The sequence below is a fragment of the Girardinichthys multiradiatus genome, chromosome 1, assembly GCF_021462225.1.
Source record: "Girardinichthys multiradiatus isolate DD_20200921_A chromosome 1, DD_fGirMul_XY1, whole genome shotgun sequence".
Classification (NCBI taxonomy): Eukaryota; Metazoa; Chordata; class Actinopteri; order Cyprinodontiformes; family Goodeidae; genus Girardinichthys; species Girardinichthys multiradiatus.
Window position 1 is genome coordinate 16,953,093 of NC_061794.1, and position 16,563 is coordinate 16,969,655.

A 16,563-nucleotide genomic window follows, 5' to 3' on the forward strand; every position below is an offset into this window, starting at 1 on the left:
CCTGCACGTTAGCTTGCGGTGGGATGTAAACACCGACCAGGATGAACGAAGCGAACTCACGGGGGGAATAGAAAGGCTTACAGTTTATGATGAAGGATTCCAGGTCTGGAGAACAGTGCTGCTGAATCACTGTCACGTCGTTGCACCAACCACTGTTGAGGTAAAAACAGATTCCTCCACCTTTCGCTTTGCCGGAGAGTTCCGTGTCTCTGTCCGCTCTGTAGAGCTGGAATCCTGCCAGCTGCAGCGCAGAGTCCGGTATTAATCCACACAGCCACGTCTCCGTGAAGCACAAAACTGCCGATGAATAAAAGTCCCTGTTTTTCCCCAACAACAGTTGTAGTTCCTCCATTTTGTTGGGAAGTGAGCGCACGTTAGAGAGAAATATTCCAGGTAACGGTGTTCGTAGTCCACGCTGGCGAAGACGTACCAGCACCCCAGCCCGTTTCCCTCTCTTCCGGCGTTTCACCGCGTGAACAAAGGTGAGCGCACCTTTGACCAGAATGTCCAAATATTCCAGAGCAGTAGGTAGAAAAGTTGGAAATAACTCCTCTGGTGTAGTAGCCCTGATGTTCATGAGTTCTTCTCTGGTGAGAGAGCTCCGGGTACAACGGCTCTTTGAGGAAACCTTCATAATATGAGCTATAACAACCTTTAATTTCCCTTTGGGATTAATAAAGTATTTTTGAATTAAATTGAATTGAATGTCAGGAGTTTTACTTACACTTCTGGTAAAAAAGAGATACAGGTCCTTCTCAAAATATTAGCATATTGTGATAAAGTTAATTATTTTCCATAATGTAATGATGAAAATTTAACATTTATATATTTAAGATTCATTGCACACTAACTGAAATATTTCAGGTATTTTATTGTCTTAATATGGATTATTGTGGCATACAGCTCATGAAAACCCAAAATTCCTATCTCACAAAATTAGCATATTTCATCCGATCAATAAAAGAAAAGTGTTTTTAATACAAAAAACGTCAACCTTCAAATAATCATGTACAGTTATGCACTCAATACTTGGTCGGGAATCCTTTGGCAGAAATGACTGCTTCAATGCGGCGTGGCATGGAGGCAATCAGCCTGTGGCACTGCTGAGATCTTATGGAGGCCCAGGATGCTTCGATAGCAGCCTTTAGCTCATTCAGAGTGTTGGGTCTTGAGTCTCTCAACGTTCTCTTCACAATATCCCACAGATTCTCTATGGGGTTCAGGTCAGGAGAGTTGGCAGGCCAATTGAGCACAGTGATACCATGGTCAGTAAACCATTTACCAGTGGTTTTGGCACTGTGAGCAGGTGCCAGGTCGTGCTGAAAAATGAAATCTTCATCTCCATAAAGCTTTTCAGCAGATGGAAGCAAGAAGTGCTCCAAAATCTCCTGATAGCTAGCTGCATTGACCCTGCCCTTGATAAAACACAGTGGACCAACACCAGCAGCTGACACGGCACCCCAGACCATCACTGACTGTGGGTACTTGACACTGGACTTCTGGCACCTTGATTTCCGAATGACATGCAGAATTTGCTTTCATCCGAAAAAGTACTTTGGACCACTGAGCAACAGTCCAGTGCTGCTTCTCTGTAGCCCAGGTCAGGCGATTCTGCCGCTGTTTCTGGTTCAAAAGTGTCTTGACCTGGGGAATGCGGCACCTGTAGCCCATTTCCTGCACACGCCTGTGCACGGTGGCTCTGGATGTTTCTACTCCAGACTCAGTGCACTGCTTCCGCAGGTCCCCCAAGGTCTGGAATCGGCCCTTCTCCACAATCTTCCTCGGGGTCCGGTCACCTCTTCTCGTTGTGCAGCGTTTTCTGCCACACTTTTTCCTTCCCACAGACTTCCCACTGAGGTGCCTTGATACAGCACTCTGGGAACAGCCTATTCGTTCAGAAATTTCTTTCTGTGTCTTACCCTCTTGCTTGAGGGTGTCAATATTGGGGCTTCCTTCTGGACAGCAGTCAGGTCGGCAGTCTTACCCATGATTGGGGTTTTGAGTGATGAACCAGGCTGGGAGTTTTAAAGGCCTCAGGAATCTTTTGCAGGTGTTTAGAGTTAACTCGTTGATTCAGATGATTAGGTTCATAGCTCGTTTAGAGACCCTTTTAATGATATGCTAATTTTGTGAGATAGGAATTTTGGGTTTTCAAGAGCTGTATGCCAAAATCATCTGTATTAAGACAATAAAAGACCTGAAATATTTCAGTTAGTGTGCAATGAATCTAAAATATATGAATGTTAAATTTTCATCATTACATTATGGAAAATAATGAACTTTATCACAATATGCTAATATTTTGAGAAGGACCTGTATATTGCTATGATCAATTAATTGTTTCCTACTACACTGTTATTGAAGAAATATTTATTTCTGTAATTTACATTGGCAGCAATCTACCTATTGATCCTAAAAAGAATTACACATTGTTTGCATGAGGTGTATGGTAAAGATTTTTCAAATGAAGAATCTTGGAACCTTGGAACAAGCTGCGTCATATGTTCTCTCTTACACCCAAAGCATTTTTCCTTTTGTTCGGCCCCATTTCAGCTGGGTTTGAGGACATGAACTGTAAAAGAGCTGTGAGTGTTTAAGAATGGTGCAAACACCAATATAACAAAGTAAAACATTCTTGACCTCAGTTGACTTGGATCAGAATACTGAACATGAATACATTTAGATTTTTTTAGAATATTTATTCTAAACTTGACCTTATTTAAGTTGAGGTAAGTAGAAAATGTTCACATGGCAGTCTCTTATTTAGAAAGAAATGAGTTGTCTTAATATTTCAATAGTTGTGTGCCTGTAAACATGCCTACTGGTACAGCTGAGAGAGATGACATTTATGAAATGAGGGGAGCCTTAGCAAAAAGCAGAACTACTTGAGTTCTGTCCAAACCGGCATGCTCGAAAGTGCAATCTCAAGTTGGAATAAGATAATGAAAACTCTTCCCCAGTGTGTAATTGTAAAGCAGGTACTAAAGAGACTTATCTTTAAAGTATACAGATGTTCGTAGATATATTATCCTAGATAATAGATTCAAGCAAATCTTTGCTCCCATAAAGAAATCTCCAGAACCCCTATGGTTGGGGTTCATCTGCGTTTGCATGAAGAATGCGAACAGATTTTCAATCTTGGTAAATGCTTGATGAATGCCTTTATAAGCAAGCCTCTTTATAAGAAACCCTCTAAAATGGGTCACGTAAACACATGTTATTTGTCCTCCATTGTTGCGTTGTACGTCTATTTCTTAATACTCTCACAGATAAGACGTGTGATAATGTCTGTTAGGGCCTGCATTCCTGGGTGTTTTGTCTGGTAATTAATAAAATCCATCACTCTCCTACTCTGTTGGCTCTCAACCCACCTATGTCACACTCCTGTTACTTGCTTTGCATGTGTCTGTCTCGGTGTAAAGCCCCAATCTCATTAGACCAGATGGCTTAGAGGGGAGATGTTATTAGAACGGTTTAGCTGAATGCCTTTGGCTGGGTAAGAAAGATTTAACAAATGGAAGAGGAGGAGAGAAGACAATATAACATGAATGTGAAGAAAAAAACTGAATTGATGGGGAAACTAGAGCAGCAGTTAAATGTTAGCCAGATGTTGTTCAGTTTAGACTTCACCATATTTGTGTAAACTGTAAACCTCTTTCAGACAGAGCATTTAAATGCTGAGCACAGGCATTAAAATGCTTGGTGACCAACTGTTCTTTGGTTATTAGGGTCAAGTTCTGATGAAATACCAGAACAGTAATTCTAGCTGTGGCGTGTGCATTTTATTTTTTAACTTGCTTGTTCAGAGTAAAGCTGGAGCTTTAATGCAGACCTGTCTGAATGTAACTAGCTGGCAGTAAGTTTATTTACAGGAAAGATTTAGGAAGTGAGATGTTTATATCTGACAAGGTTTTCAAGTAAACTTCAAAATGACTTCATTATGGCCCATTCATGGCAATGTTACAACATGGCAATGACTTTTCCCTTATACATTATCACAATGCCACAATGAATCTTAGACACTAAAATCTGCATAAGGAATGCGCATAATGACTAGGGAGAGTCCAACCCGACTGATACAAACATAAAATTGGTATGTGCATTAAATGTATGGCTTTGAGAGGTTGTAGTCCACCAAAACGTGCCTCCAAGCATACCTTTGCGTTTGGGATATTAAATACATTCATACTACAATGAAGATTGCAATTTGATATGCAGCTCTGATGTCAACTCTTCCACCGTGCAGCTACCACCGTGTTCACTGTCTGCCCTTTGATTACAACCTTTTAACTAAGTTGAAAGGTAGTCATTAGTGTTCTTCTCTGCCTAAAAAGCTTTATAATATGTTTTTGGATTTTAATATAGGAATTAAAAATTATATTGTAAATAAATGTGGCACAAAAAGTAAGGACATTTATGTTTGGTTGATTGCCATAAATGCCATAGCCTAATATTTCTTTTTAAATGTTGTTTGTAAGGCAAATGTATTTGTGGGGTGAGCAGCACGGTTTAATATGTGGGTTGTGCTAATTAAAAACTTGTCAAATCCCTTCTCCCAGTGCCAACTGGCTCATTCTGCTATTATCTCTTGTTTGGTGTCCTTTATTGGGTTGGGCGATAGACGTTTGAAGAAACACGAAATACTGGCAGCAGTACATGGAGAACCACACACAACCACAACATCCTGGCACCTATGCTTCATGCTGGTCACCAGCTTGGTCACACATGGCTGTGGGATGACATCCAATTTCTCAACCAGCATGTTGCAAGTCAGTAAGTAGACTTGTGCTGGTCACTCTGGCATGAACAGCACACCTGAGTTTAATCCTAGAAGTGTTGAGCAAAGAAAAATATCGGCCAAACATACGTTTTCTTACCTTTTGTGCTCGGTATTTCTCATTGGGATCTTTTTTACCTTTTCTTTTTATTGCCAAAACCAGTTGGCCTGTCGTAGGTTTGTTGACGGCAGAGAAAACACTTTGCCAGTAGTTGCAGTGAGTTTCAAATCCTACCACTGCAACCAGTTATGGAACTAAAAGGCTGATTTACCCTAGTTAAAGGCTGTGTAAATCTGTCGTCAACATAGTGCTCTAAACTGGCACAGCCATGGTCACCATAGAGACAGCTGTCCTTGAAACTAGTTTCAGCCAATTGCTGCTGGTAGTAGCTATGTTGGCCTGTGGCTTCACTTTATGATGGTTCAGATGAGGAGTAGAAGAGTGACCCCAGGATGTTCATTTTCAGTAAGTTTGCATAGTCTTGTATATAATCTCTACTTGTTTTCACCTGTACATGTTTTCATTAATGTTAAACATGTTGACAGATGTCTGAACAAATTTCACACTGATTTGTTTTATTAAATTTATTAAAGTTGTGATTTGCTTGGTTTTGAGTTGCTTTACTAAGACAGTTTCTGCATCCTTTTTTCAAATGCTGAATTTTCTCTTTTTGTTTCACAAGCTTTCCCTGCCAGTTGATCCCCTTATTCAGTTTTTCTGTTTAGTGTTTACTCCTTTAAAATGTATATGCAAACTGCATAAAGGATTTGTAGCTTCATCCCGTTTTCATTTGATTTATTGGTTTCTTTTCCCTCTTATGTGTCTGTGTTTACTTCTTTGCTCATCTTTGCAACAGAATTAGATCTTTTTTTTTTTCGTTCTTCAAAGGTAACCCTTATACACGGAAAGCTCTGCACTGTGCACGGTTCTCAGCAGCAGCACAAGTTCAAATTACACCATGCATCAGCTTTGACGTCAACACATTAGGTAGTCATCACTAACAAACCAGTGCCTAACAGTTTCTCCACAAATTAGCTACTTTTGGGAATCTTTATAGGCAGAGACTTCTGAATGAGGAACAATCATCATATATCCCCCTGAGGAATTTAGGCTGGGAAACTCTATTTGAAAGAAGCCACAGTGTAGTTTCTGCATTTATTATAACTGATTGCTGCTACCAGGCAAATGCCTTACAAATGATCATGATTCTTATTTTTTAAATCTCATAAGAATTTTGATCTATTGTGACAATGAGAAAAATACACAATGACGATTGCAAACCTTAAAAACTATTGGTGACATTCAGTCCAGCCTTAGAATCTAGTGCAAAAATAGACTGCCATAGAATATTGTAAGGAATAAATACCTAATAGTATCGTAATACATGTTTTAAGCCCACATATAGTTGATACTGTTGTAAAATTAGTTCTGAAGATAAGCAATTGTTTATTAAAACGTCAAAATATTTTGTTTTGTTTAATAATCCTTACTAGGAAAGCATAGGTTAAAACTGAGTAAGATGACATCTAATGATTATTTGTACTTTAAGGTTTAGGATGTGGAGCCACCCACGGACTTTGACCTTGAAGAGGAACGGTAATCATAAATAAATATCTACTCTTGGTGCCCTAAAACGCCTCATCAGAGACTCTCCTAATGATGGTAATAAATGTGTTCATGATGCCAAACCAAGAGGTAGCTGTGGTACCAAGAATGTGTAGACATGAACTATTGTAAAGGATTTATTGTGACAAAAGAAGTACAAAAAGATAAATAAAAAGTAGTCTCTGTTGATATGATGGGGATAAGTAGTTGGCTGCTTGCTTGTCTGTTAGCCAAAAGCCAAATGTTTCCTTAAGTTCTGTTCTTTAAACAAAATGACGTCCTTGTCTTGTGAAAATATCTTAGCTGGGTAAGAATTGAAAAAAATGAAAGTTTCTCCTTTTCTCCTTTTTATAAGTAGCAGTCTATATGTTGGAGCCATATACTGGTATGTGTTGGTAACCAGGGTGTAACTTTAGTTTTTAATCTAACAAACTTACATAATTTACTAGCTGTATTTGTTTTTTTCTTTTAATCTTAGCGATGACCCCTCCTGACTGTATATATCAGTAATAAACATGTAAAGTTAGAACGAGCCTGTCAGGCTCAAAGAGGGTTAGATGACATCACCAGGAGTTGAAGTGCAGGGAAAGCATTGTGATCTGGCTATAAGCAAGCCAGAGTTACTTCCTTTTAAGGCCCTAAGTTTCAGCGAGTGTGCGATGAGAGGGCTGAAACGCTGGGAAAATAGATTTATTCACATATGAGAGGAGGGAGGGAGAGCGGGATATGTTTTAGTAGGAATTATACATATAGAGTTCAATGATGACAAATGCTTATGGTTAGCAGGGAGCTGAATCTTGGGAAGCTCGGAATGAAATGGCAAATGCAATTATGAGAACAACAATGAATTATTGCTGAATGCTCTTTAATTTTAGCGTTTCAACCCTATTACAGCTCCTTTACCTGGTTCTCTTGAACATTAAGTTGAGACCAGCCCTTTACCTGAATCTGTTTACATTGTTATACAGCTTCTCGACATAATTACGAATCATTAAAGTACTGGTACTAAAAGCAGCTGTTTCAAAAGGCTAAATATTTCCATTTCTTTGCTCATCAAATATCAAATATTAATAAATGTTAGGACAGAATGGATCTTTTTAAATGAATGCACAGGCAGAAACGTTTGTGTTCATTTATATAGAGGTTAAAAATGTTTTAACAGTTGGACAAAAAATCTGACTTTTAAAACTTTTGGTAATAAAACTGAAACCCTTTTGAGTTAAACATTTCAAAGTGTTTATTGATATTTGCAAATACTAGGGCTGCTCAATTATAGAAATTTTTGTTAATCACAATTTTACATAATTGCTCATTGGGTTTATAAATACCTTGCACCTTTACTGCGCTAAAATAAACACAAGCAAAAACGTTGTTGAAAAATAATTCCTTTTTGTTGATTCCAGAGTTGATAACCCTGTCCTGTCTGATCATTTCTTAATAACCTTTGAGTTTAATTTAACCGAGTACTCCACACCTGAAAGAAAATTTGTGAGTATTTACACAGCAATGACCTGTTTGAAGAGTTTCAGTCAGGCTTCAGAGCTCATCATAGCACTGAAACAGCTCTGCTGAAAGTCACTAATGATATTCTTACAGCCTCAGATAATGGACTTGTGTCTGTTCTGGTTCTGTTAGATCTCAGTGCTGCATTTGATACAGTCGACCATAATATTCTCTTAGAAAAGCTGGAATATGCTGTAGGGATCAGGGGAACAACGCTAGGCTGGTTTAAATCTTATCTGTCTGACAGATTCCAGTTTGTTCATGTAAATGATAAATCATCTTTAAACTCCAGGGTTAATTGTGGAATACCACAGGGTTCAGTACTTGGGCCAATTCTCTTTACTATATATATGTTTCCAATAGGTCAAATTATCAGGCAGCATGGGATAAATTTTCACTGTTATGCTGATGATACTCAGCTTTACTTATCCATAAATCCTGATGAGCCCAACCAGTTAGATAGACTACAAGCATGTCTTGAAGACATAAAAACTTGGATGACGTTAAATTTTTTGCTTCTAAATTCAGAAAAGACAGAAGTTGTCGTCTTTGGACCGGAGTCTTTAAAAAAGAAACTGCTTAGTCAATCACTTAGCCTGGATGGCATTAAATTGACCTCCGATAATAAAGTAAAAAACTTTGGTGTTTATTTTTGACCAGGACATGTCAGTTGAATCCCATATTAAACAGGTTTCTAGGATTTCCTTCTTTCATCTCCGGAACATTGCCAAAATTAGAAATATCCTATCTAGGAGTGACGCTGAAAAACTAGTCCATGCATTTGTTACTTCAAGGCTGGACTATTGTAATTCGTTACTATCAGGATGTCCACAAAATGCAGTTAAAAGCCTTCAGCTGATTCAAAATGCTGCAGCAAGAGTTTTGATGAAAATTAAAAAGAGAGATCATATTTCTCCTATTTTAGCTTCCCTTCATTGGTTCCCTGTTAAATCCAGAATAGAATTTAAAATTCTCCTCCTCACATATAAAGCCCTTAATGATCTAGCTCCATCATACATCGGAGATCTGATTGTTCCATATGTTCCTAACAGAGCACTTCGTTCTCAGACTGCAGGTTTACTGGTGGTTCCTAGAGTCTCTAGAAGTAGAATGGGAGGCAGATCCTTTAGTTATCAGGCTCCTCTCCTGTGGAACCAGCTCCCAGCTTTAGTCCGTGAGGCAGACACCCTGTCTACTTTTAAGGCTAGGCTTAAAACTTTCCTTTTTGATAAAGCTTATAGTTAGAGTGGCTTAGGTTATCAGGGAGGGAGCCGTCCTCCCTCCCTGTTGGTTGGAGTAAGGGGGAGTCAGGTTTAGCCTAAACCGGCTCAGTTATGGTTGAGGTGCAAACCCACCCTCCATTTCTGCTACCTGTATGACTCCTTCTCTTTTCCAATGGTTATAATCAGTCTGACAGAGAGAGGTATCCCAATCCTTGTGGTTTTTAATATAACAATGACCATCAGTGGGACCCTTTGTGGGGTTCCTTGAGACGACAATGTTGTAAATAAGCGCCGTTTAACTAAATAATCTGAACTGAAACTATCTGTGTAGTTATGCTGCTATAGGCTTAGGCTGCTGGAGGACATAACGACCATTTTCACCCTCTTCGCTACATTCTCACACTACTCCAATTTTGCATTATTTGCTGTTATTTCAGCTTTTAACTTTATTCTCTCTATTCTCTTCCTAAAAGCTACACCTGGCCTGACTCTGTGTCTACCTGTGACACCTTTCTGGAGAGGGGAATCGTCCGAGCTTCTGCTGGCAACAACTTAATGCTCACCCTCTACCGATGATCCACATAGCCCTGTCTTTTAGTGTTTAACCCTTTCTCTCTCCTAGACATGGAAATTGACTGAGCTTTTACTGTAACTAATTATATGTGCTCTCTTTCAGACTAACCTTGAAAACTGGCTCAGAGTTTATCTGTTCTTTCTTTCTAGATGAAACGACTAAAGGAGCTACATCCATTAACATTTACTTTTCCTTCCCATAGAAAGTACTTCTGGATCAGTGCTTCTTTGTTCTCTTTGTGTCTCTGCTCTGTTCTCTCAAACCTCCAGTCGATCGTGGCAGATGGCCGGTCACACTGAGCCTGGTTCTGCTGGAGGTTTCTTCTTGTTAAAAGGGAGTTTTTCCTCTCCACTGTCGCTACATGCATGCGCAGTATGAGGGATTGCTGCAAAGTCAACACCAGTGACTGTCCACTGTCTCTACATGCTCATCCAGGAGGAGTGAATGCTGCAAGTCACTGACTGGATGCAATCTGCTGGGTTTCCTTAGATAGAAAAACTTTTTATCCAATTTGAATAAAAAGCTAACTCTGACTGCACTGTTCAATTGTTAGGATTAATTGGAATGTATGTACCTGACTGTTGTGAAGTGCCTTGAGACAACATGTGTTGTGAATTGGCGCTATATAAATAAAACTGAATTGAATTGATTTGAATTTTAAATAACTCTTGATATGCAGTTGTCCTGAAACAGCCTAAGCAATTCCAGTGCTTTGCTTGAGGCTCTTTTAACTGCGCTGTTTTTAGGATTTAAACCGGGACATATTAAAGCCCACATCACTCCGCATTATTTGTTAACCCTACCTTATCTTCTCAGCTGACTCTCGGATTATACAGCCCTACATAGCATGCAAACAAATTCCCGTAGTCACCACAAAACTTACTGTAAACACATTCATTTTGACATCCGTTACTGGTAAATATTCAGTACTTCCAGTGCGCGCTCAGACCTTGTGGCAAAGCCTCAATTTGCAAGAGGCAATAATTGGCATGTTGTTTGACACTCATAATTTGACTGTGGTTTGACGCACTGCAGCCTGAAGACACGCGTCAGCAGACCTGATGTCTGCATTCACTACATATTTTACCTAGAATGACACAAAAGATTGCCATCAGGAACACTATCTATAGTCTAGCCCTCATGCCCATAGATTCAGACAGAACAAAAAAACAGCTTGAGGATGGAGAAAAAGCTAGCCATCCTTTCCACCATGTATGTCCAGTTGGAGTGATATTGTTTTATTTGATTTTATTTTGAGTGTAAAAGGCTTGAACTCAAAGTATTGAGACAAGGAATGTAATCTTTTAAAAACATCATTACCCCACTGGAACAGGACATACTTTGCGTTTTAGAGCTAGACTTTACTGTCCCTCTTCAGGGACATTATGTACTTTTTAGTACTGGATGGTTATAAAAAAGTTAAATAGTGATTCTGGAAAGGAGCAGTTTTTTATAATTACAGAGGGAGGTTTTTGGTTTAAAGCTGAGCTCCCTCTATTGTGTTCTTTTTTTAATTTTTTATCTGATAAATTCTTATACGTTTTTGTATTTTGTGAACAAAACAAAAAAAAATTTAATTTATTATGGAAGAAGAAAACATCTGTGTTTTGCACCGCTTAGATTCTGTTCTGCCTTATTAACGTCATGTTTTAGTGTAAGCTGTGTGGCCTGAAGTTCATGTTGCTTATAACCTCACCAGCACTTCCACCGCCTCCAGCCACGTAAAACCAACTACACAGATGTTCTTTGAGAAGGACTTCCTATGATAAGATGTATTTTGTTCCTCTGTATTGGAGACAGAACATGGAAGAACCAGAACAGGTTTTCAAGGTTGGTCATTTTAAAGGCAATATAAATCTGTGGTGAAGAAGCTTAACAGCCAGTTGCTGTAGGTCATTTTAACGATCCTTTTTATGCCGTCTAGGAGAAAGTATTATAGTGTGATACAGTCAAACACTTGGAGGAAAAAATCCCTCAGTTTTGTTTCCTGTAAAGACTGCACATTTGTATTGTGAGGGCAATATTCAGGGGGGAATTAGGGTTTCATTATATGTGTGGGTGTACAAGCTAAAGCTGAAGCTGATGATTTGTTGCTTTTCTAGTTGTCTTCAATTTACTGTGTTTTGTGGGCCTGCACACGTCTCTAGCTGTTGGTGTTGGCATTCTGCTGACCTCACTGCGTGTCCAAATGAAGGATTCAGTTATTGTTTCTGCATGTGATTATGTTTATATATGTGTGTGCCAGTGTAGGTAGAGTTATTGAGACATCCAAGCCTGCTTGCTCTAGATGAGCAGTAACACATGGGGGAAGTTCCTTGAAACAAATCTGTCCCTGTGGTTATCAGTGGGACCTTGTGGCTGATTAGGGTGGGTGGGGTGGGTCTATTGGTTCTCTAGTGAACTTCAAGATAAAAACAAGCAAACATCTGAAAACTATTTTCCTAATCATAGAGTATTGTTTTTGTTGCATGCAATGAAAACCGTTTTTCTGTAGAATTTCTGTAGAAGAAAGCCTCTTTGGAGTAGTGAAAACCTTCCGCATGGAGATGTTATCAGGACGTTTGTTTGTAAAACTACTTGCGTCCGACAGAAAACACCTCTTGATACACCATTGATGACATACCAAACTCATAGATTCTGAATATTTCGACGACTCCTATTACATCCAAAGCGATGGTAAGCCACATTCAAAGGCTTGTAAAACAATCTGTGAACGAACTGGTACTAAGAAACAAGCCTGAATTAAAAGACAAGACTCTCAGTATTTAAGCAATGATTTCAGTGTTTCGCTATGATGTATAATTTCTGAGATACCACGACAAACTTTCGGAGAAGCGTATCTATGCATGTGCAGGTCGGTGGTGCCTAGGGCATTAAACGACTTAAGATGCTAAGACTCGTAGAGGGTGTTGTGGTTTCTCTGCAACGGCAAAGTAAGGATTCAGGAAAATATGGGTTAATTGTGATCGAAAAGGTCATCATAGTTTTCAGCAATAGTCGCAGTTACTTATTTTCCTGACAATGTGCAGCCCTACCTGTTTGTATCCAGTGGTTATTTGAGGTACTGTCGCCTTTCTATGATCTTGAACCAGTCTGCCCATTCTCCTCCAACAAAGCACATGACTGCACATGAAAGTTATGCCTGTGTGTTTAGATCCCAGTAGATCTGCAGTTTGCTGCATTGTGTTTAACTTATTTGCCATTTTTGTTAAACAAGTAGAAAGGTCTGCTTAACAAAGACACAGAGTGTACACCGATCATTCAGGTCACTGAATTGTCCGGTTTTACACTTTATACAATAAGCATTATGGTTATGTAAAACTAGTAAATCTTAAGAATTAGACATTTGTTTAAAAGATGCAGGAAATCATCGGGTCTCTTTCATAGCTTTAAGTATTTTTGTTTTTTTGCTACCAGCAAAACATTTACCTGTGAACATAATGTGGATTCTTAGAGGATTATATTAATCCAATTTGGCAAATTTAAAAAAATGGTGTATAAATTAATAGCTTAAAAAAGAGGTTTACTCGCTGCCAAAGTTTCTGTTAAAACCTTTTTCTGCCTTTCACAGTTTTTATCTCAGGAAGCAGGAAAACCAGAAGGCCAGTTGTAGTAGTAGAAAATTAAAAAGGGTTAACCTGTTATTTATATATTTAATTTTTTTTATATCTTGTCACCCTATAACCAGTTTTTGCTTCCACAATTCACATTTAAGTTGATGTTAACTAATGAGCTGTTTCTAGGTTGAATCTTTTTCTTTCCTGTGCCATTCTGTCTCATTTTCAATTACTTTGTCAAAGCAAATTATGCTTAGAAATATGCTTTGAATTATGATTCAAAGCCCCCCCCACACACACACACCACACACACACACACACTCACACACACTCTCCAGCCAGCTGGATAATATATTGACAAGCCAAGCTGACAGTTACACAATTAGAATGACTGAAAGATGAATCAATGGAAAATGCCAAGCAGAGATGGTTCAATTGCTCGTTCTTTCTCATTTAATCATTCACGCAGTGGGGTTTTTGTGTACCCTGTATAATTATATGAAACTAATGAACAGCTTTGTCCATGTCTCATTTATCTTTTTGTCTTTTCCATGTCTTCAGGTATATGTAATGGCTTAATTCTCATCTTTTATCCAATAACATGTCCTTGCTCACGTCTTTTTTTCTAGAGATTACTGTAGATCTCACCCTGCCACCTCTTCTGGTTGACTTGTTTTCCCCTCTGGTTCTCCCTCTGTTGTCCTATTTCTCATTTTTTGACCCTCCGTTTTCCCCCCTCCATCTGTTGATCCAGCTATTGGAGTAAGTGGGTGTGTATGGGAAGGGATGGACAGGCAGTATATGTGTGAAGGAGAGGAATGGTGATCTTTCACGTATCACAAGCTGGATATAGAAGGAAGGGGAAGGGATGGTTACTAGGGGGGTGAACGGAACAGCGTTGTTATGGTGATGAGATCTTTGTTTGGTTGCCAAGGCAACTTCTGTCACACTCTTCATACAGCCACCACTACTACCCCACCACACTCTGAACCCCATCAGCCTCGTGACTGTAGGAGGAGCTCTTTACACATTACACACATGGACTCCTTCACCCACTCAGTCTGTTGTGCACACTCATCCTTTTAGTCTACGAACGAGCCCGGCAAAATTGATGCATTGTGAATAGAGATGCTGGTTAAATACTGTGATGCATACGAGTAGTGCTCAGGTTCATACAGTCGTCGCTTGTCATCACTAATTCATTTATATCATGTTTCCAGACATCCTCCAAGTCAGCTGATTAGGTGGATGAGTTGATCATGAGTGCGGTGGTTTTTAAACAGCTATGAGAGCTATTAGCTTGTGCTGAGAGCTTTAACTGTTGTAATTCTCACTTAGTTAAAGATAAATAAAGCAGGAAGCATACTAGTGTGCATATGTACAGGTCCTTCTCAAAATATTAGCATATTGTGATAAAGTTAATTATTTTCCATAATGTAATGATGAAAATTTAACATTCATATATTTTAGATTCATTGCACACTAACTGAAATATTTCAGGTCTTTTATTGTCTTAATATGGATGATTGTGGCATACAGCTCATGAAAACCCAAAATTCCTATCTCACAAAATTAGCATATTTCATCCGACCAATAAAAGAAAAGTGTTTTTAATACAAAAAACGTCAACCTTCAAATAATCATGTACAGTTATGCACTCAATACTTGGTCGGGAATCCTTTGGCAGAAATGACTGCTTCAATGCGGCGTGGCATGGAGGCAATCAGCCTGTGGCACTGCTCAGGTCTTATGGAGGCCCAGGATGCTTCGATAGCGGCCTTTAGCTCATCCAGAGTGTTGGGTCTTGAGTCTCTCAACGTTCTCTTCACAATATCCCACAGATTCTCTATGGGGTTCAGGTCAGGAGAGTTGGCAGGCCAATTGAGCACAGTGATACCATGGTCAGTAAACCATTTACCAGTGGTTTTGGCACTGTGAGCAGGTGCCAGGTCGTGCTGAAAAATGAAATCTTCATCTCCATAAAGCTTTTCAGCAGATGGAAGCATGAAGTGCTCCAAAATCTTCTGATAGCTAGCTGCATTGACCCTGCCCTTGATAAAACACAGTGGACCAACACCAGCAGCTGACACGGCACCCCAGACCATCACTGACTGTGGGTACTTGACACTGGACTTCTGGCATTTTGGCATTTCCTTCTCCCCAGTCTTCCTCCAGACTCTGGCACCTTGATTTCCGAATGACATGCAGAATTTGCTTTCATCCGAAAAAAGTACTTTGGACCACTGAGCAACAGTCCAGTGCTGCTTCTTTGTAGCCCAGGTCAGGCGCTTCTGCCGCTGTTTCTGGTTCAAAAGTGGCTTGACCTGGGGAATGCGGCACCTGTAGCCCATTTCCTGCACACGCCTGTGCACGGTGGCTCTGGATGTTTCTACTCCAGACTCAGTCCACTGCTTCCGCAGGTCCCCCAAGGTCTGCAATCGGCCCTTCTCCACAGTCTTCCTCAGGGTCCGGTCACCTCTTCTCGTTGTGCAGCGTTTTCTGCCACACTTTTTCCTTCCCACAGACTTCCCACTGAGGTGCCTTGATACAGCACTCTGGGAACAGCCTATTCGTTCAGAAATTTCTTTCTGTGTCTTACCCTCTTGCTTGAGGGTGTCAATAGTGGCCTTCTGGAAAGCAGTCAGGTTGGCAGTCTTACCCATGATTGGGGTTTTGAGTGATGAACCAGGCTGGGAGTTTTAAAGGCCTCAGGAATCTTTTGCAGGTGTTTAGAGTTAAGTCGTTGATTCAGATGATTAGGTTCATAGCTCGTTTAGAGACCCTTTTAATGATATGCTAATTTTGTGAGATAGGAATTTGGGGTTTTCATGAGCTGTATGCCAAAATCATCCGTATTAAGACAATAAAAGACCTGAAATATTTCAGTTAGTGTGCAATGAATCTAAAATATATGAATGTTAAATTTTCATCATGACATTATGGAAAATAATGAACTTTATCACAATATGCTAATATTTTGAGAAGCACCTGTATATAGCTGTTAGCTTGTAAGCTAACAGGCAGCTACAGGAAGTCATCTTTTTCTTCAGAGCTTGTATCAAGTCGTGGATCGTTTGTCATGCAGTGCCGATTTGGCTTCAAGAAGGAGAACATCAGACAGACCAGCCCACTCTGATTCTCCAACTATGTGGAAAAACTGTTATCGTGAAAGACGCCATCTCCAAACTAACCATCGCCCCAACCAACTCCACACGTAGTGCCTGCAGACATCCTACTTTCAGGTCAACGACACAGATGAGATTATTGCAGTAAGCTTGTCGAGACAGTTGCAGTGAGAGGACCGCATTGGTTTTCAAGACAAC

At 39.7% G+C, this 16,563-nt stretch overlaps 1 protein-coding gene and 1 long non-coding RNA gene across 3 annotated transcripts in view; both read left to right on the plus strand.

The window, feature by feature from the left end:
* prkar2aa (protein kinase, cAMP-dependent, regulatory, type II, alpha A) overlaps nt 1-16,563 on the plus strand; it is a 66,690-nt gene that overhangs the window by 23,025 nt on the left and 27,102 nt on the right. The gene's annotated exons all lie outside the window — the stretch shown is intronic.
* On the plus strand, nt 5,659-6,589 carry LOC124871638. The gene is made up of 2 exons (XR_007039057.1): nt 5,659-5,765; nt 6,328-6,589. It is a non-coding gene; the product is annotated as an uncharacterized LOC124871638 (long non-coding RNA).